The 20,341-nt window shown below is 33.4% G+C and overlaps 11 pseudogenes; 10 read left to right on the top strand and 1 right to left on the bottom strand.

Annotated features, from left to right (window-relative positions):
* Positions 1 to 284: 284 nt before the first annotated feature.
* Positions 285 to 403, top strand: LOC113785245 (5S ribosomal RNA; annotated as a pseudogene).
* A 737-nt stretch (positions 404 to 1,140) lies between these two features.
* Positions 1,141 to 1,259, top strand: LOC113785242 (5S ribosomal RNA; annotated as a pseudogene).
* Positions 1,260 to 10,401: 9,142 nt separating this feature from the next.
* Positions 10,402 to 10,520, top strand: LOC113785221 (5S ribosomal RNA; annotated as a pseudogene).
* A 309-nt stretch (positions 10,521 to 10,829) lies between these two features.
* LOC113785232 (5S ribosomal RNA) lies at positions 10,830 to 10,948 on the top strand (annotated as a pseudogene).
* A 300-nt stretch (positions 10,949 to 11,248) lies between these two features.
* LOC113785259 (5S ribosomal RNA) lies at positions 11,249 to 11,367 on the top strand (annotated as a pseudogene).
* Positions 11,368 to 13,409: 2,042 nt separating this feature from the next.
* On the top strand, positions 13,410 to 13,528 carry LOC113785270 (5S ribosomal RNA; annotated as a pseudogene).
* A 308-nt stretch (positions 13,529 to 13,836) lies between these two features.
* On the top strand, positions 13,837 to 13,955 carry LOC113785243 (5S ribosomal RNA; annotated as a pseudogene).
* Positions 13,956 to 14,077: 122 nt separating this feature from the next.
* Positions 14,078 to 14,196, bottom strand: LOC113785248 (5S ribosomal RNA; annotated as a pseudogene).
* Positions 14,197 to 14,835: 639 nt separating this feature from the next.
* On the top strand, positions 14,836 to 14,953 carry LOC113785246 (5S ribosomal RNA; annotated as a pseudogene).
* Positions 14,954 to 15,262: 309 nt separating this feature from the next.
* LOC113785244 (5S ribosomal RNA) lies at positions 15,263 to 15,380 on the top strand (annotated as a pseudogene).
* Positions 15,381 to 15,691: 311 nt separating this feature from the next.
* LOC113785240 (5S ribosomal RNA) lies at positions 15,692 to 15,810 on the top strand (annotated as a pseudogene).
* Positions 15,811 to 20,341: the final 4,531 nt, after the last annotated feature.

The following is a 20,341-nucleotide window of genomic DNA, read 5'->3' as shown; positions in this document are numbered from 1 at the left end:
AAGAGAGGAAGTGGAGAAGAAACAAATTTTAGGTTTTAGGTATTATTGTGTCTCAGATGTCCACGAGATTTTCCCAGAAAATCACAAAAAATTCACGGAACAGTTGACCAAATAGTGATTTTCGTGTCGTTCTTTTTATTTGTTGTTGGAAATAAATATCAGGGTATTTTTTCTATAAAAAAAAAAATCCATGCTTCGGATGGATTTCAATTAGTCGGGGGTGCCTTTTTTTTGGTATTTTCTTTGGTGCAACGTGTATATACATATACAACACATTCATTTACAGGTGTAATCATACCTGCACTAATGCACCGGATCCCATCAGAACTCTGCAGTTAAGCGTGTCTGGACGATAGTAGTACTAGGATGAGTGACCTCCGGGGAAGTTCTCGTGTTTCACCTTTTTTATTTTGTTTTATTTATTTATTTATTTATTTATTTATTTCAGATCTTTCACCATTTTCCTAGTAAAAATACCAGTTTTCAGGCCACTGTCTCAGATGTCCTCAAATTTTGCCATAAAATCACAAAAAAATTCATTGAACAGTTGACCAAAAAGCGATTTTTGTGTAGTTCTTTTTATTTGTTGTTGGAAAAAAAATATAAGGTTATTTTTTCTTTACAAAAAAAAATACATGCTTCGGATGGATTACAATTAGTCGGGGGTGCCTTTTTTTTTGATATTTTCATTGGTTCAACACATATATACAATTACAACACATTAATAACACTAATGTATCGGATCCCATCAGAACTTCGCAGTTAAGCGTGCGTGAGCAAGAGTAGTACTAGGATGGGCGACCTCTTAGGAAGTCCTCGTATTGCGCTTATTTTATTTTATTTTATTTTATTTATTTCAGATTTGTTGCCACTTTCATAGTAAAAAAAATAGTTTTCAGGCCACTGTCTCGTATGACCTCGAATTTTTGCCAAAAAATCACAAAAAATTCACGGAACAGTTGACCAAAAAACGATTTTGTGTCGTTCTTTTTATTTCTTGTTGGAAATAAATAAAAGGTTATTTTTTCTTTACAAAAAAAATATCCATGCTTCAGATGGATTTCAATTAGTCGGGGGAGCCTTTTTTGTGCTATTTTCTTTGGTGCAATGCGTATATAAAATTATGACACATTAATTTACAGGTACGATCATACCAGCACTAATGCACCGGATCTCATCAGAACTTCACAATTAAGTGTGCGTGGGTGATAGTAGTACTAGGATGGGCGACCTCATTAGAAGTCCTCGTGTTGCACATTTTTATTTTATTTTATTTATTTATTTATTTCAGATTTGTTGTCATTTTCCTAGTAAAAAAACTAGTTTTCAAGCCACTGTCTCGGAAGACCTCGAATTTTTGCCAGAAAATCACAAAAAATTCACGGAACAGTTGACCAAAAAGTGACTTTGTGTCGTTCTTTTTATTTCAAGTTGGAAATAAATATAAGGTTATCTTTTATTTACATAAAAAATCCATGCTTCAGATGGATTTCAATTAGTTGGGGTGCCTAATCATAGCATTTGGGAACATGTTTCTAGCTTTTTTGTTTGGTATTTTAAAAGCTCTTTATAGCTTAGAATAATTTTTTAGCTTGTTTCTAAACTTTGGGTCGAAAATGAATTTTAATTTTAATTTTATTATTTGTATTTTGACCATTTCTCGCTCTGTAGGCCATAACTTGAGCTCTGGATATCGGATTGGCGCATACGAGCAGTCGTTGGAAAGCTAAAAATCAGAGCTACAACTTTTGTGCTGGAATAAAATCCCAATGTCGAACTTTACTGGGCCTAAATTGCAGATTTCGTAATCTAGACTTTTGTAATAGTTTTAAATAGCGGGTCACTTTGTTTTTAAACCTTAAACCCTAAAGCCCAATATCGAGTACTATATATTGACAGTTTTGTTTCTTTTCATCAGAGAAAATATTAGGATTCAGATTCCTATAAGAAATAAACACTTTTTATTTTAATTTCATGAAAAACTAATTTTATAAGATTAATCCATGAGTTCAGAGTTTCATCAACACCTTGAGCTTCAGGTTACACTTTCAATTTCGCTTCATGATTCTATCTCTGTTTATTTGATTATATCAATATTTTGATTGCTTAAATTGAATTTCAATAGGATCGATTAAATTCATTTGACAAAATTTGGTTTCTGTTTCTAATTTAATTGAATTATAATTTTACGACGCTTGATCGTTAATTGTAATATTTTGATGATTGTGATGCTTAATCCAGTCAAAGAAACTGAATTCACAAATGATTGATTACACTTGTTTGATCAATTCTATAGTCAAATAAGAATAGAATCACGAATTAGAGATTAAACTCATTGATAGAATATGTGATAGGTTTGAAACTCGAATAAGTGGATTAATCGTTTTGCTCATCTGTTAAAACAAAAATCTTAAAAACCCCTTTCTAATTTCAACTTTCAATTCGATTAATATTATTATATCAGAAGTCCTTGCGAAATGACTCGGGTTATTATCTCTATTTACATTTTATCAATTGAATTTGACCCATGTGCGATAACAGATCAAATTGGCGTTGTTGCCGGGGACTCTCTCAAAACAACATTAACCAGTTTTAGCATATTACTAACCATCCTAACAATTGTTTCTTCGTGTTATGTTACTCTACAGGTCGGATAGGCTTGTGCTAGCTCTTAGGCACGTTGCAAGGCAAAAAAACCTGGTTTTCAGGCGACTGTCTCGGATTGCCCCGGAATTTCACCAGAAAATCAGAAAAAAATCAAGGAATAGGACTCCCATATAAGGGACACAACGCTCAAAATCTCAAATTCCTTCGTTTATACCCTTTTGTTAATTTTTTGAATTTTTGCATATTCTTCAAAAATTTCAAAAAAAATTGAGTTGCCTTTATTTGATTTTTAGAAATTTTTAGTGGTATTTTTATATTATTTGGATTTTATTTGATAGGGTTTTCGATTTTTCACTTCAATTTTAGCAATAGGAACATTGTTGGAATTTTCAGAATTGGAATTTTGCTTTGCATTGTTATGATGATGCATGACTAGGGCTAGTTCTGTAAATTTGCATTCTCTAGAACCTGAAATAGATAGGACATTTCATTTACGTCGTAGACTTAATAGAATTGCTAGTGTTAACGAGTCAGAGTCAGATAGTGAAAGTGACAACTTGCTTGAAAATATGGCTGATGCGAATAATAGAACCTTAAGACAACTTGTTGCACCTAATGTCAATTATAATGCATTATGTATCACATATCATGAAGTTACTGTACCATTTGAACTTAAATCTGGTTTAATACACTTGCTTCCAAAGTTTAATGGTCTTGCAGGTGAGGGTCCCCACAAACACTTGAAGGAATTCCTTGTTGTGTGTTCTACCATGAAGCCTCAAGGAGTCACAGAAGACCACATTAAGCTAAAAGCCTTCCCATTTTCACTCTAAGATGCTGCCAAGGAGTGGTTATACTACCTTCAACCAGGTTCTGTTACAAGTTGGAATAATCTCAAGATATTGTTTCTAGAAAAATTCATGAAATATGTGGCATCAGGTAGATTGACAGGGAATCATTACATGAGTATTGGAAGAGATTCAAGAAATTAGTGTCAAGCTGTCCCCATCACCATATTTCTAAACAATTACTCAACCAGTATTTTTATGAAGGCTTGCTACCTATGGATAGAAGCATTTTAGATGCTGCTAGTGGGGGAGAACTTGTCAATAAGACCCCAGAAGCGGCAAGGGCTTTGATTAAGAACATGTCCATTAATTCTCAGTAGTTTACAACTAGAAGCAATTCAATAGTGTTCGCAAGGGGTGTGAATGAAATTCAAGCTTCTCCCCACAAGAATTTAGAAGGCAGACTTGATGAGCTTATATCTTTAGTAAAAAAATTGGCAATAGGTAAAACCCAAGCAGTGGTATGTGGTATTTGCACTTCTTCAGACCATCCTACAAATTCATGTCCTACATTGCAAGAAGATCTAATTGTGGATGCTCCTCAAGCATATGGAGCAAATATATACAATCCTCAAGCCAACTGTGATCTGTCATCTAACAGATACAATCCTGGTTGGAGAAACCATCCCAACCTGAGATGGGGGAATTCATCTGCACAACAGCAACCTAGGCAGCAGCAGCAAAATATTCCTCAATAGAAAAACAATGCACCTTCATTAGAGGACCCTTTAAGCAGATGGTCGTCCAGAATCTCCATTTTTAACAAAGAACATATTCCACCATTCAAAATTTGGAACCAAAGATTGGTCAGCTAGCCACTTCAATTAATCAACTGCAGACTCAGGGGTCAAACCACTTGCCTGCACAGTCAGTAGTAAATCCAAATGCTCCCAATGTAAGTGCAATTACATTGAGGTATGGGAAAGCTATTGAAATACCAAAGGTACCTGAAACTGCAGTGAAAAATAACAAGGTTGCTGAGGACACATTGATATCTGAAACTGTTGATGTTGAGCAAAATATACCACTTCCCTTTCCTCAAAGGGCAGTGAAGACTAAGAAAATGGACGAGGCATATAAGGACAAGGAGATATTGGATACATTTAGGCAGGTGGAAGTGAACATTCCCCTCCTTGAAGCAATCAAACAGATTCCAAGATATACAAAATTTCTAAAAGATTTGTGCACACACAAGGGAAGGTTAAAAGGTAATGAAAGAGTAAACATGGGGCAAAATGTTTCAGCCCTCATTCAGCCGATGCCTTATAAATGCAAAGATCCAAGAACTTTTTCCATTCCATGTACCATAGGCAATAATCAGTTTGATAATGTTATGTTAGATTTAGGAGCTTCCATTAATGTTATGCCTACATCTATTTTTAACTCTCTTGCTTTTGGACCTTTACAGAGTACATGTGTTACCATTTAATTGGCGAACATGAGCAATGCTCATCCTGTTGGACTTGTAGAGGATGTGCTTGTTCGAGTTAATGAATTGATATTTCCTGCAGATTTTTACATTTTGGACATTGAGGGAGAGAATAAGTCCAATAGGGCGCCAATCATCTTAGGCAGACCATTCTTGAAAACTGCTAGAACCAAAATTGATGTGCATGATGGAACTCTATCCATGGAATTTGGTGATAGCATTGTAAAATTTAACATCTTTGATGCTATGAAACACCCCATAGAAGAGCAATCTATTTTTCAAATTGAATTGCTTGTTGATTTGGTTGATGACACTTACCCCCGATATGTTTGCTATTGATTTTCCTTCATTGTCTGGTTTACATGATACTTATACTTGTGAATTCTGTACAGATACTCAATTGTGCTTTGTGTGTGTTGAGATCGAAGTTGCCTTGTAGGTTTATCATTGTGCTAATATTGATATTTCTACTAACAAAATTGATTTTGCAAACTTAGCTTCAACCACTGGTGTTGTACCTTCCATTGAACAACCACCGACTATAGAGCTTAAACCACTTCCCGAAAATTTGAAATATGCATATTTAGAAGGAAGTAGCAAGTTACCAATGATTATTTCAACCAAACATGAAGATGAACAGGAAGAGATGATGTTGCAGATTTTAAGAAAATACAAGAAGGCAATCAGAAGGACCTTGGCTGATATTTCTGGTATTAGCCCATCCTGAAAATACAGGAAGGCAATCGGATGGACGTTAGAAGATGTTTGCTATTGATATTCATCTGTATGCATATGATACTACTGGAGAATGGGGTAAAATCAGTCAGGCATCCCCAAATGAGACTTAGCCCATTAATTCTGGATGTTGTAAAAAAGAAAGTGACAAAGCTCTTGCAAGCAGACATTATATACCCCATCTCTGATACTCAATGGGTGAGTCTGATGCAGGTAGTCCCTAAGAAAACTGGACTCACAGTGGTTAAAATTGAAAATAATGAACTTATCCCCACACAAGTGCAGAACAGTTGGAGAGTATGCATCGATTACAGGAGACTAAACCAGACAACTAGAAAGGATCATTTTCCCTTACCATTCATTGATCAGATGCTTGAATGGTTGGCTGGTAAGTCCCATTATTGTTTTCTTGATGGTTTTTCTAGTTATTTTCAGATCCATATTGCACTAGAGGACTAAGAAAAGACCATGTTCACTTGCCCTTTCGACACATTTGCCTATAGGAGGATGCCATTTGGCCTATGCAATGCTCTTGGAACTTTCCAACGCTGCATGATTAGTATTTTCGCTGATTTGGTAGAAAATTGTATTGAAGTTTTCATGGACAATTTTACTGTGTATGGTTCCTCATTTGGTGCATGCTTGAACAATTTAGATAGAGTTTTGCAGAGATGTATTGAAACTAACCTTGTGTTGAATTATGGAAAATGTTATTTTATGGTTGAACAAGGCATAGTTTTGGGATATGTGATCTCTAAAAATGGGATAGAAGTGGATCCTGCCAAGATTGATGTGATTTCTAATTTGTCTTACCCATCTTGCATCCGCGAGATTCGTTCTTTCTTGGTCATGCAGGTTTTTACAAGCGCTTTATCAAGGATTTCAGCAAGATAACTCTTTCGTTGTCAAATTTGCTGCAAAAAGATGTCAGTTTCACCTTTGATGACAAATGCAAGACGGCGTTTGATTTCTTAAAGCCAGCATTGACCTTTACTGCCATGATTCAGGCACCCAATTGGACATTCCCTTTTGAAATTATGTGTGATGCATCTAACTATGCAATAGGAGCCGTCCTTGCACAAAGGGTTGGTAAGGCTGCCCATGTTATTTATTATACTTCTAGGACTTTAGATTTTGTACATGCTAATTATAATACCACTAAAAAGGAACTTTTAGCTATTGTTTTTACACTTTATAAGTTTAGATCATATTTGCTAGGTTCGAAGATAGTTGTTTTTACTGACCATGCAACTTTAAAGTTCTTGCGGAAGAAACCAGAAGCAAAACCAAGATTGATCTAGTGGATGTTGTTACTCCAAGAATTTGATTTAGAGATTAAAGATTAGAGTGGAGCTGAAAATTTGGTGGCAGATCATTTGAGCATAATAGAAATGGATGAGGACCCCATCCCCATTCAATATGACTTCCCTAATGAGCAACATCTACAGTTGCGTGAGGCAACTCATTAGTTTGCTTATTTAGTTAATTATCTAGTTGTTGGAGTCCTTCCTACAGATGCATCCAGAACACAACTACATAAACTTAAAAGTGATGCCAAATACTATGTGTGGGATGACCCATATTTGTGGAAATTATGTAGTGACCAGGTGATTAGGCAATGTGTTTCCCACCATGAGGCTCAATCCATTCTTCATTTTTGTCACGCCTCTGAAGCTGAATGACATTTTGGTCCTCAACAGACAACAAGAAAAGTCTTAGACTCGGGTTTCTTTTCGCCCACTTTGTTTAAAGATGCTTTTGAGACTTACAAAACTTGTGAATAATGCAAAATAGCAGGAACAATAATCACTCGTAGGAGTGACATGCCTCAACAACCTATGCTTTTATGTGAAGTATTTAATGTGTGGGGCATTGACTTTATGGGCCCTTTTCCTGTATCTTTTGATTTTGTCTATATTTTACTAGATGTTGATTATGTTTCGAAGTGGGTGGAAGCAATACCCACTAGGACTAATGATTCTAAAGTTGTTGCAGGTTTTATTAGATCAAATATTTTTTGCAAGTTTGGAATACCCCGAGCCTTCTTAAGTGATCAAGGCACTCATTTTTGCAACCGCACCATGGATGCTTTGCTTCGGAAGTATGGGGCACCGTGCTTATTGTGTTTTGTAATGCATGCAACCTCTTTGTGGAAATAGAGTACCGTGCTTATTGGGCGAAGTACTTTCATGATAAGATGATTTCTAGGAAGGAACTTTCCATTGGCCAAATTTTTTTATTATTCAACTCCCGTCTGGAAATTATGGCTAGGAAACTTCGATCAAAGTGGATTGACCCTTTTGTTGTTACTAACATTTTTCCTCATGGTGTAGTGAAATAAAAAGTGAAAACACCGAGAAAGTGTTCAAAGTAAATGGACAACGCCTCAAGCTATTCCATAAGAGCTTTGTGCTTGAAGATGCTACCATAGAAGAACTCACCTTGGAAAAGCCCACCTACACTGAAGTTTGAACATAGAGCTCCCTTTCCTTACTCTTATTTTATACTTGTTACTTTCATTGAGGACAATGTGTAATTTAAGTGTGGGGGTATTACTTAAGATTTTATTATTTAACATTTTATTTGTAAAATATTTCAAAAAAATAAAAAAATAAAAAATAAAAATATATATACATATGATGAATAAAATGAGGAAAAATGGTTGTATTGTGAACCAAAGAGAGTGTGAATATAAAAGTCAATGATATTTTGTTGAGTTACTTAATGTTGTTTTTCTCTATTAATGGTTGCTCTTTTATCCTCTTTAATTTTCAGCCCTAGTCTCCTTAGAATTATCTCACCCTTACCTTGTCCATGTTACAACCTGAATAAAGACTTTTTGATAATTATGTGCATGTGTTTCAAATATAGATTATAGAGGTTTGTAAACCCTATGATAGTGCTAGCTTTCATGATGTGCTTTGAGTGTAAACAGTAGCCCAAACACTTTGAGAGAATTTTATATCAGGGGAAGACTCTATCACTTGGGTCCAAAATGAATTATAATTTTATTATTTGCATTTTGATCATTTCTCGCTTTGTAAGTCATAACTTGAGCTCTGGATATCCGATTGGCGCATACGAGCATGCGTTGGAAAGCTAAAAAAATAGAGCTATAACTTTTGTGATGCAATAAAATCCCAATGTCGAACTTTACTGGACCTAAATAGCAGATTTCGTAATCTGAAATTTTGTAATAATTTTAAATAGCGGGTCACTAGTTTTTAAACCCTAAAACCTAAAGCCCAATATTGAATACTATATATTGGCAGTTTTGTTTCTTTTCGCGGCAGGAAATATTAGGATTCATATTGCTACAAGAAATAAACACTTTTTATTTTAATTTCATGGAAGGTTAATTTTATAACATTAATCCACGAGTTCAAAGTTTCATCAACACCTTGAGATTCAGGTTACACTGTCAATTTCGCTTCATGATTCTATCTATGTTTATTTGATTATATTTGATATTTTGATTGCTTAAATTGAATTTCAATAGGATCGATTAAATTCATTTGACAGAATTTAGTTTCGGTTTCTAATTTAATTGACTTATAATAGGATCGATTATAATTTTACGACGCTTGATTATAATTTGACAAAATTTAATAGGATCGATTATAATTTTACGTCGCTTGATCGTTAATTGTAATATTTTGATGATTGTGATGCTTAATCTAGTCAAAGAAACCGAATTCACATAGGACTGATTATGCTTGTTTGATCAATTCTATAGTCAAATAAGAATAGAATCGCAAATTAGAAATTAAACTCAATGATAAAATCTGTGACAGGTTTGAAACTCGAATAAGTGGATTAATCGTTTTGCTCATCTGTTAAAAGAAAAATCTAACAAAACCCATTTCTAATTTCAACTTTCAATTCGATTAATATTATTATATCAGAAGTCCTTGCGAAACGACTCGAGTTATTACCACTATTTATATTTTATCAATTGTATTTGACCCGTGTGTGACAGTGAATTCCATAAGAACTCCGGAGTTAAGCGTGCTTGGGCGAGAGTAATACTAGAACGAGTGACCTCCTAGGAAGTCCTCGTGTTAAACTTTTTTTTTATTATTATAGATTTGTTGCCATTTTCCTAGTAAAAATACCAGTTTTCAGGACACTATCTTGGATGTCCTCAAATTTTTGCCAGAAAATCACAAAAAGTTCACTAAACAGTTGACCAAATAGTGATTTTTGTATTGTTCTTTTTATTTGTTGTTGGAAAAAAGTATAAGGTTAGTTTTTCTTTAAAAAAAAATCCATGCTTCAGATGGATTTGAATTAGTCGGGGTGCCTTTTTTTTTGTATTTTCTTCGGTGCAGGGCGTATAAACAATTACGACGCATTAATTTATGAGCGCAATCATACCAGCACTAATGCACCAAATCCAGTCAGAACTCCGCAATAAAGCGTGGTAGGGCGACAGTAGTACTAGGATGGTTGACCTACTAGGAAGTCCTCATGTTGCACTTTTTTTTTTTATTTGTTTCCGATTTGTTGCCATTTTTCTAGTAAGAAACCCAGTTTTCATGCCACTGTCTCGAATGACCTCGAATGTTTGCCAAAAAGTCACCAAAAATTCACGAAACAATTGAACAAAAATCGATGTCCGTGTCGTCCTTTTTATTTTTTGTTGGAAATAAATATAAAGTTAATTTTTCTTTACAAAAATTGAAATTCATTCTTCGTATGCACTTCAATTAGTCGGGGGTGCCTTTTTTATGGTATTTCTTTGGTGCAACACGTATATACAATTACGATGCATTAATTTACAAATGCGATCATACCAGCCCTAATGCACCGGATCCCATCAGAACTCCACAGTTAAGCGTGCGTGGGCAAAAGTAGTACTTGGATGGGCGACCTCCTTGGAAGTCCTCATGTTGCACATTTTTTATTTTATTTTTATTTTATTTCAGATCTGTTGCCATTTTCCTATTAAAAAAAAAAAACCTAATTTCATGCCGCTGTCTTGTATGTCCTCGGATTTTTACCAGAAAATCACAAAAAATTCATGGAACAATTCACCATAAAGCTATTTTCGTGTACTTTTTATTTGTTGTTTGAAATAAATATAGGGTTATTTTTTGTTTACAAAAAAAATCCATGCATTGGATGAATTTCAATTAGTCGGGGGTGCCTTTTTTTGGGTATTTTTTTTGGTGCAACGCGTATATTAAAATTACGACGCATTAATTTACAGGTGCGATCATATCAGCACTAATGCACTGGATCCCATGAGAACTTCGCAGTTAAGCGTGGTTGGGTGACAATAGTACTAAAATGGGTGACCTCTTGGGAAGTCTTTGTGTTGCACTTATTTTATTTATTTATTTATGATTTGTTGACATTTTCCTAGTAAAAAACCAGTTTTCAGTCCACTGTCTCGGATCTTCTCGAATTTTTGCAAGAAATCACAAAAAAATTCACTTAACAGTTGACCAAAAAGCAATTTTTGTGTTGTTCTTTTTATTTGTTGTTGGAAAATAATATAAGGTTATTTTTTATTTACAAATAAAAAATCCATGTTTCGGATAGATTTCCATTTGTCGTGGTGTTTTTTTTTTTTTGTATTTTCTTTGGTGCAACATGTACTTACAATTACGATGCATTAATTTACAGGTGGGATCATACCAGCACTAATGCATCGGATCCCATCAGAACTCTATAGTTAAGCGTGCTTGGGCGAGAGTAGTACTAGAATGAGCGAGCTCTTGCGAAGTCCTCATGTTGCACCTTTTTTTATTTTATTTTTTTTTTATTTCAGATTTATTGCCATTTTCCTAGTAAAAAAACCAATTTTCAGGCCACTGTCTAGGATGTCCTCGAATTTTTTCCAAAAAATCACAAAAAAAATCACGGAATAGTTGACCAAAAAGCGACTTTTGTGTTGTTATTTTTATTTGTCGTTGGAAATATATATTAGGTTATATTTTCTTTATTTGTTGTTTCAAGTGGTCTAATTGTTGGGAACTAGTGTATATAGTTAGAGTAGTCGTGAACATCTAAGAGTCAAATATTTCTATATTGCTATAAACAGATTATTGATTATATATTGATATAAGTGTCGTTGTTACTACTTGTAAGTTACTAATAAATTATTGCGAATGTATAATTAAGTAAATTTTTAACTTGAATTAAAGAGTAGGAGTTGTGGCTCCGCCTTCGCAATTCTGAATCACATTAAATATACTTTTAATTATTTATGTTTGAATTTGAATGACTGCAGTTATAGTTACCTTAAGTAGTTAACTATATGTGTAGGAGGGGCTAGCTACCCCGATGACCCATCGTCGATAAAACAGACAACAATAACATATTGTTATTAATGTTAGAAATACTTGTTAAATCTATTTTTGAAATAGTTAAAAATCATGTTCACCTCTTATACAAATTTGAGTGATTATGAGTCTTATGTGGTATGAGTGTTGAATGCCGATAATGGGTTACGCAGCGTGAATAATGGTTGGAGTGAGTTTTGAAACTATGTGAAAATATTTATCCTTTTCCATTATGGTTATGTAATATAGTTCTTGATTTCGAAGAAATTGTTCATGATACGAATTCTTATGTGTGTCTCTCCATTTGGAATTCTTAAGGGTACGAAATCATTGAAATATTGTTCTATCTTTCTTACTTAAGTGAAAATTGTTGAGAAATAGATAATATTATTTGAATTTTTTTTAGAGAGTAAAACTAGAAAATCATTGTTTGATTAGTTAGTTGAAGTTAACAATCCATTTGGCATATTTTTGCTTCATTGAACTTGAGGTAGTAAGTTTGTAGTTAATAAATCTATAAGTTTTGTTTCCTTCATATATTATAGTGGGTAGTTGTGGTATTTCGTTCATGATTGAAATATTAGTTGCAATTATTTAAATTATTGATTGTGTCATGTTAGTCTATCATGCTAAGGTAATTGATTTTTAACATATGGTGCTTAAATAAGTAGTGCATACCTTAAATATGTTTATAGATTAAGTTTGAATCTTGAGGGTGGTTAGTATGATATCAGTTTGGTTATTATTCACTTCAAATTTCGAGGATGAAATTTCCTTAACGAGGGGAGAATTGTAACACCCTAAATTTTACAATGCGTTTGATTGATATTAAGTGTACACGTAGTTATATTCCAATTATTTATAACTATTTTCTAGTTTTAGTTATTTAGTTTATAAATAATTATGCTGAGATAATAGTAATATTGTATTTGATTTTCTTGATTTTTATATACTTGTTATGGCATTGTGATTTTATATTTATTTATTTTGGATTAGCAATTAATATAAAGTGTTAATGTTATATTTATTTATTTTTATAAAATTAATCTATATGTTATTAATCTTATCCGGTGCAAATTTCCTAAATAAATCTTTATAAAATTATTATATATGTTATTTTGGGGTTTAGGGTGTCACAGAGAGTAGTACTAGGATGAGTGATCTCTTGGGATGTCCTCGTGTTGCACCTTTTTGTTATTTTATTTTTTATTTATTTCAAATTTGTAGTCATTTTCCTAATAAAAAAAACCAGCTTTCAGGCCACTATCTCGGATGTCGTCTAATTTTTGCCAGAAAAATCACAAAATCTCATGGAACAGTTGACCAAAAAGCGATTTTCGTATCGTTCTTTTTATTTGTTGTTGAAAATATTTATCAAGTTATTTTTTCTTTATAATAAAAAATCCATGTTTCGGATGGATTTCAATTATTCGGGGGTGCCTTTTTTTTTGTATTTACTTTGATGCAATGCATATATACAATTACGACGCATTAATTTACAGGTGCAGTCATACCATCACTAATGCATCAGATCCAATTAGAACTCCCAAGTGAAGCGTGCTTGGGCGAGAGTAGTACTAGGATGGGTGACCTCCTAGGAAGTCCTCGTGTTGCACTCTTTTTGTTTTATTTATTATTTGTTTCAGATTTGTTGTCATTTTCCTAGTAAAAAACCAAATTTTCATGCCACTATCTCGGATGACCTTGAATTTTTGCCAGAAAATCATAAAAAAAATTCACAAAATAGTTGACCAAAAAGTGATTTTTGTGTCGATCTTTTTATTTGTTGTTTGAAATAAATATAGGGTTATTTTTTTTTTTACAAAAAAAATCCATGTTTCGAATGAATTTCAATTAGTCGGGGTGCCTTTTTTTTGGTATTTTCTTGGGTGCAACGCGTATATACAATTACGACACATTAATTTACAAGTGCAATCATACTAGCACTAATGCATCAGATCTCATCAGAATCTCGTAGTTAAGCGTGCTTGGGCGAAAATACTATTAGGATGGGTGATCTCTTGGGAAGTCTGCGTGTTGCACCTTTTTTATTTTACTTTTCTATTTATTTCAGGCCACCGTCTCGGATGCCCTTGAATTTTGGCCAGAAAATCACAAAAAATTCATGGAATAGTTGACCAAAGAAATCTGAAATAAATAAAATACAAAATGTGCAACATGAGGACTGCCAATGAGGTCGCCCATCCTAGTACTACTCACGCCCACGTACGCTTAACTGCGAAGTTCTGATGGGATCTAGGGCATTAGTGCTGGTATGATCTAAAAGAGATTTTTGAAGAGGTCACAAAAAACTCACGGAATGGTTGACCAAAAAGCAATTTTCATGTCGTACTCTTTATATGTTGTTTAAATTATATATAAGGTTATTTTTCTTTAAAAAAAAAAATCCACGCTTCGGATGGATTTCAATTAGTCGGGGGTGCCTTTTTTGGGTATTTTCTTTGGTGTAACACATATATTAAATTATGACACATTAATTTACAGATGCGATCATACCAACACTAATGCACCGAATCCCATCAAAACTCTACAAATAAGCGTGCTTGGGCGAGAGTAATACTAAGATGGGTGAATTCATAGAAAGTTCTCTTGTTGCACCTTTTTTATTTTATTTTTGTATTTATTTCAGATTTGGTTTCATTTTCCTAGTAAAAAAAACCAGTTTTCAGGCCACTGTCTCGGATGTCCTCGAATTTTTTCCAGAAAATCACAAAAAATATGGAACAATTGACCAAAAAGTGATTTCGTGTCGTTCTTTTTATTTTGTTGTTGGAAATAAATATAAGGTTATTTTTTCTTTAAAAAAAATGTATGCTTCAGATGGATTTCAATTAGTCGGAGGTGCCTTTTTTTTGGTATTTTCTTTGGTGCAACTCGTATATTAAATTACGACACATTAATTTATAGATGCATCATACAAGCACTATTGCACCGAATCCCATCAGAACTCCGCCGATAAGTGTGCTTGGGCGAGAGTAATACTAGGATGGGTGACCTCCTGGGAAGTCCTCTTGTTGCACCTTTTTTATTTTATTTTTGTATTTAATTCAGATTTGTTGTAATTTTCTTAGTAAAAAAAACCAGTTATCATGCCACTGTCTCAGATGTCCTCGAATTTTTGCCAGAAAATCACAAAAAATTCTTGGAATAGTTGATCAAAAAGTGATTTTCGTGTCGTTCTTTTTATTTGTTGTTGGAAATAAATATAAGGTTATTTTTTCTTTACAAAAAAAATCCATGATTCGGATGGATATCAAGGAGTCGGGGGTTCCTTTTATTTTGGTATTTTCTTTGGTGCAATGCCTATATACAGTTACGACGCATTAATTTACAGATGCGATAATACCAACACTATTGCACCGAGTCCCATCAGAACTTCGCAGATAAGCGTGCTTGTGGAGAGTAATACTAGGATGGGTGACCTCCTGGGAAGTCCTCGTGTTGCACCTTTTATATTTTATTTTTGTATTTATTTCAGATTTGTTGCCATTTTTCGAGTAAAAAGAACTAGTTTTCAAGCTACTGTCTCGGAAGTCCTCAAATTTTTGCAAGAAAACCACAAATAATTCATGGAACAGTTGACCGAAAAGCGATTTTCGTGTCGTTCTTTTTATTTGTTGTTGGAAATAAATATAAGGTTATTTTTCCTTTACAAAAAACAAAATTCATGCTTCGGATGGATTTAGATTAATCGGGGGTGCCTTGTTTTTTGTATTTTCTTTGGTGCAACGCGTATATACAAATACAACGTATTACTTTTAAAATGCTATCATACCAACACTAATGCACTAGATCCCATCAGAACTCCACAATTAAGTGTGTTTGAGCGAGAGTAGTACTATGATGGGTGATCTCTTGCAAAGTCCTCGTGTTGCAGCTTTTTTACTTTATTTTTTTTGTTTATTTCAGTTTTGTTGCCCTTTTCCTACTAAAAAAACCAACTTTCATGCCACTGTCTCGGATGTCATTGAATCTTTGTCAGAAAATCCCAAAAAATTCACGGAACAGATGACCAAAAAGCGATTTTTGTGTCGTTCTTTTTATTTGTTGTTGGAAATAAATATAAGATTATTTTTTCTTTACAAACAAAAATCCATGCTTCGGATGAATTTCAATTAGTTAGGGGTGCCTTTTTTTTTTTCTTTGGTGCGACGCATATATACAATTACGACACATTAATTTGCAGCTGCGATCATACCAGCACTAATGCTATGGATCCCATTAGAACTCCGCAGTAAAGCATGCTTTGGCGAGAGTAGTTTTAGGATGGGTGTGTTAAGATAAAATCTCAAATTAAAGTTTTGATGAAAACAAACCAAAGTTAATTAAGAATGTTAATTATGATTCTAAAATGTTATGTTAATTTAACTTGTGCTTTTGAGTGAATTAATTCAAAGATTGGAATCAAGCAAAGAAAAGAAAATAGTTAAAAATTGAACTGATAATGAAACAAGAATATTATGGACAAAACGGAGAATGATCTCCAGGTTTAAGTTTGACCGTCACAACCTCTTAACCAATCAATCTCCACTATTTCAATGAAGCTTTTGGCTCTGAATTTTATACTAAGTTCATCAGTACATGGCAAGAAACAAGTATGAACCATTTCAGTCTAGGAAGGCTTTCGAATCATTAAGATAAAAGGTCTCAAATCAAGCTAGTAGAAACAGTCTGAATCTTCTTCAACCAAACTGTCAAGAAAGTTTAACCAATCTTGATCTGTACAAGATATCAGGAAGATATCTAGAATGATCAAAACTGAATCTCCAGATTGATCATCAATCTCCAAAAAGTTCAATTGAGAAAACCAGATTGATAATCAATCTCCGTTTCAGCAGAATTTCAGCATTGATCTCTTTACTTCTGTAGAAGTTTATAATCATTCACCAAACTGTTTTGGACATAATCAAGGCTCCAGATCGAAGCTGTAACATCAATGATTAAATGAGAAGCTTCAAGGATCATTAAACTCAAAGGAAAACTGATCAAAGAAGTCTGTAACAACATCAGTCAAAACAGACTCAAAATGTTCAAAGGATGGTATATTTTTAATCATATATATTGGTTTTGGTCAAAAATGATAGAGCACTACCAACAGATCTTTCGACCATTATTAAATGCTCCAAATGCTTATAAAAGAAAGGCTAATGTCCAAGAAAAATGCAGAAGTTCAAGTGCTATCAAAGTCTCATAAATCATTCACATTCACATACTTGAAATTCTCATTTTCATAAAGAAGAATCAGTTTTGAACTTTTATATCACATTGTGTTATTACTACTAAATTCTTTGTAAGGAATCAAATCTCAAACAAGAGTTGAGACATCTCAGATTTTATCAAAACAATCTTATTATTATTGTAAAACTCAAACTATAAGAGTTTAAGTATAGTTTGAATAGATTGTAATGAATCCCATCAAGATCGATAGGTGATTAATTTACTTTCTGGGTGGAAAGAAATATAGCTTGTAACAGATCAAGGTTGATCTAAGCTAGGTGTTGTAAAACCAAGAAGGTTCTTTTTTTTGAACACTTACTGAAGAATCTCACAGTTGTGAGGACTGGATGTAGCCTGAGTTGGGTGAACCATAATATATCTTTGTGTGGTATTCCTTCTCTTATCTCTTTATTTATTAAGCTTAATTGATTAACTGAGATAAAACATAAACTGAATTTGTGTTTTTTAAGCTAACCAAGAACGTTCTTCGTTTTCTGTTTTCTTAACCAAGATCATTTTTGAGTTAAATCTTGAGACTTTTTTTGGAATTTTTAAATAGGTACATTTACAATTCAAACCCCCTTTTCTTGTAAATCGACATTGTTACTTCAATTGGCATCAGAGCTCGAACTCTAGAAAGATTAAAAACACCTAACAAGTGCTAGAGAAAATATCTAGAAGAAAATATGTCGAAAGCCAAATACATTGTTGAAGGAGGATCTTCAAACAGACCACCATTCTTTGATGGATCTGATTATTATTTCTAGAAAAATAAGATGCAACTGTTTTTGAAATCTCAAGATACAAGGATATGGCGCATCATTACAAATGGAGATTTCATACCAAGAGTTGATTAAGATGACTCAACCTCAGCTGTGAAGAAAGAAGCAGACTGGACATCTGATGATAAAACTAAGGTACTCCTAAACTCTAAAGCTCAATTATTCTTATCATGTGCCTTAAGCAGGGAAGAGAGTGAAAGAGTAGACGAATGCACAACTGCAAAAGAAGTATGGGATACACTGCAAACTCATCATGAAGGAACAAGCCATGTCAAAGAAACAAGGATATACATTGGCATAAGGAAATTCAAATTGTTCGAAATGCAAAAAGGAGAAACTTTTGATGAAATGTACTCAAGGTTCACATCAATAGTAAATGAAATGTGTTCTCTTGGCAAAGCTTACACAATTCAAGAAAGAGTAAGAAAAATCATGAGGTGTCTTCCAATCATATGGAGACCAAAGGTAACAACTATAAGCCAATCCAAGAATCTTGAATCACTTCCCCTAGAAGAACTAATTGGAACCTTAATAGCACATGAAGTATTGCTACAAGAAGACAAATCAATCAAGAAGGGAAATGCAATAGCACTAAAAGCATATCAAGAAAACATCATAGTACAAATAGAAGAAGAACCAGAAGAAACTGAACAAGAAGATGCTGAAGAAATTGCTCTTCTCACCAGAAGAATACAGAGAATGATGAGAAGAAGAGATCAAATCAAAAAGGGATTTCAAAACAAAAATCCCAAAATAGAAGTGGACAAAAGCCAAGTCACATGCTTTGGATGTAATAAATTAGGACATTACAAAGCATAATGTCCCTTAAACAAGAATCCACCAAAGCGATTTCCTTTCAAAAAGAAATCAATGATGGCAACATGGGATGATTCAGAAGAATTAGAAACTGAAGAAGGTGAGGAAGCTAACATATGCTTGATGGAAAAATAGAAGAAAACGAGGTAATAAATCCTGAACGTTGTTATTTATGTGAACAAATGGGAAAATAATTTAATAACTTGTTAAATGATTCAAATCTTCTTATTAAAAAATGTAGCTCCTTGAAAGAACAATTTCATAATGAAGAAGAAGAAAAACAAAAGAGTCAAGCTAGGAATAATGTTCTCAAAAATATCATTCAAGAATTAAAAGAAACACATAAACAAAATTTGGAAAATCGAGAAGGTCAAGAACGTTCTGCAAAGAAAACGGAGAACGTTCTCCTTACAACTAAAAATGAACTTCTTAAAATTGATTTGTTAAATTTCATTAAAGCCACTGAAACTTTCTAGAAAATCATGGGATCTCAAATAGGAATCTTTGATAAAGCTGGTCTTGGTTTTAATCAAACTCAAAAAACAAAAATGTATGAAAACTTTTTTGTCCCAGAAAGAAAGGAAGAAAAATGTAAAACTAGATGCTCATACTGTAAAAAACTTGGACATCTGGAATTTGCTTGCTATTTTAGAAAAAAGAGATGAAAAGATTTAAAGCAAAAAGTTTATTAAAAGAGAATATCGTTTTGCTAAACCAGCGCTGAAAAATCTTCAAAAAAGATAACATTCTCCATGCTGCTCTCAAAACGAAGAACGTTCCAAAACGAAAGCTGAACTTTCTCCAGAAAATCTGGAAAAAGGAGAACGATTTGGAACTACTTCAAAATCAAGTTTAAATTTTTTTGAAACCCAGATTATAAAATCAATTCCAAGATCAACAATTAAATGTTCACATTGTCTCAAAACCGGTCATGAACAAACGATGTGCTATCTTCAGAAGAAAGAAATCGTCAAAACTAACTCTCAAGGACCCAAAACAAAGTGGGTACCTAAGGCTGAGATAACATCTTATGCATGTCGGATTTCCAAATATAAAGAGAAAGCCTTGGTTCTTGGACAGTGGATGTTCAAGACACATGAGAGGAGATAAAAACTGCTTTATGACATTCATCAAGAAGGATGGATGATCGGTTACTTTTGGAAACAACAATCAAGCTCAGATTAAAGGTAAATGAACTATTGGTATGACAAACTCTACTCCGATAATTGATGTTCAATATGTTGAAGGTTTAAAACACAATGGATGTGAAGTTATTTTCAAACCAAAGGTATGGGAAATCAGAAAAACTGAAACTGGAGAAACTTTGTTTTCTGGAAATAGAAAGAAAAATTTATGTTTTATATCTTGAAGAACTACCTGATGAATCCTGTTTTATGTCAATCAATAAAGATAAATGGATATGACATAAAAGAGCTGGACATATTAGTATGAAAACAATTTCAAAAATCTCAAAGTTAGATCTTGTTAGAGGATTACCCAAACTCAATTTTGATAAAGATAAAATATGTGAAGCATGTGCAAAAGGAAAGCAAGTCAATAGTAGTTTTCATTCAAAAGATTTTGTAACCACAAACA

The sequence above is a fragment of the Cicer arietinum genome, chromosome 1 (genome assembly GCF_000331145.2).
Source record: "Cicer arietinum cultivar CDC Frontier isolate Library 1 chromosome 1, Cicar.CDCFrontier_v2.0, whole genome shotgun sequence".
In the NCBI taxonomy this organism is placed as follows: Eukaryota; Viridiplantae; Streptophyta; class Magnoliopsida; order Fabales; family Fabaceae; genus Cicer; species Cicer arietinum.
Note: the sequence above shows the minus strand (reverse complement) of the source record. Positions and strands in the feature narration are given on the sequence as shown.